The sequence below is a fragment of the Callithrix jacchus genome, chromosome 2 (assembly GCF_049354715.1).
Source record: "Callithrix jacchus isolate 240 chromosome 2, calJac240_pri, whole genome shotgun sequence".
In the NCBI taxonomy this organism is placed as follows: domain Eukaryota; kingdom Metazoa; phylum Chordata; class Mammalia; order Primates; family Cebidae; genus Callithrix; species Callithrix jacchus.
Genome location: NC_133503.1, coordinates 125,739,929 through 125,741,449, shown reverse-complemented (window position 1 = coordinate 125,741,449; position 1,521 = coordinate 125,739,929).

Below are 1,521 nucleotides of genomic sequence, written 5' to 3'. Positions count from 1 at the left end.
TGTAAAGAGATACATATAAATACTAAGTACCTGCTGGATACTTCTCCAGCTTTTACAGTTCCTGCACCAGGTGTAGGTTTAGTTTCATGACAAAGGGTTGTGGTTTCTCATGCAGAATGTCCATCTCATCATGGTTAGAGACAATGAGAATTGAAATGGGCTCCAGTGTATCCTAGTAGCTTTCAGTGTGGGCAAGAGTTGTTTAGCTTTGGTCTCCCTTCTATCTGTGTTACTTTATTAACTGTTTCCCTGCAGCCTTTGAATGCCAGCATCAAACGTGAAAAACAAAGGCTTACAGAGTTAATCAGTAGTTCTGTTTTTCTGCTTAAACTCTGATGGATAAAAGCAAAAATAAATGTATTCACTGAACAGAAAACAATTGGATAAAAAGTGGTGGGGAAGTTACATAATGGTTGGCTTCTCTTTGACACTCCCATTAAGAGTTCACTGGACAAACTGATGTTATGAAATAGGTATTAAGGTTTAAATTAGCAAAATTCTTCACAATAGAGTTATTCACATGATTAGGTATTATTTACAAAATCTGTATTTGCAAACTTTTTACTTAAATTTATGTATAATTCCAAAACGATAATTCCCAGTGTTTTTATTGTTATTCATATACATGTAGAGTGATAAAAATATTTGAGTTTCTGATACACACCTTCTCAGCTAAGACTGAGCAAAGTGATGCTCTGCCTTTAGTTTCAGATGTCATATTATAAACAAATGTCTATTTCTTGGTCAATTTAGTGCCTTTTTTAATGTTTTAATACGTTTGATGCTAGCTTGACTATATGAAATGGCCTCCAGCACAGTGCTAAAGGACTATCTAGTGCTCCAAATCACAAGGAGACTATGAGATACCTTATGGGGAAAGTACAAATTTAGAGAAGCTTCATTCAGCCATGAGTTACAGTACTGTTGGCCAAGAATTCAATGTCAATAAATCAACACACATGAAGACAAAGGAAGAGAAAATTTGCTGGTTTATGTGAGAGGTCACTCCAGAAAGTGCTCAAGTAACATCTACAATGCCTGATGAAACTATGAAAGATGAAAACGTGGCAAAATTGGCAAATTCATGAGATGATGACTTATTTTTAAAGAGTAGAGTGAAGAGCACTGTTGTGAGAATTAAACCCAAATAAATTTATAGTTATATTACCAGGGTAAGAAAAATGCTAAATTTTTCTCAACTAGTTTCAGCCAGATCTCATATTTCAAAAAAAAAATACAATGTAAAAAATAATAAATTTACAGGTAAAGCAGAATGCAGATCAGGAGGCTGCAGATGAAGTTTAAAAATATTTGCTAAATGTTACACAGAGGAGGGTTACAGAGAAGTGCAGTTTTGTGGGGGGTGGGGTTTTGTGTGTGTGTGTGTGTGTGTGTGTGTGTGTGTGTGTGTGTTTGTGAGACTGGCGTGTTTCAGAAGGGCTTTGGCACATGAACCTATATAACACAAATGGCCTCCAAAGCCTCTTGTTTCAAATAAAGTCCACAGAATTAATAACAAGA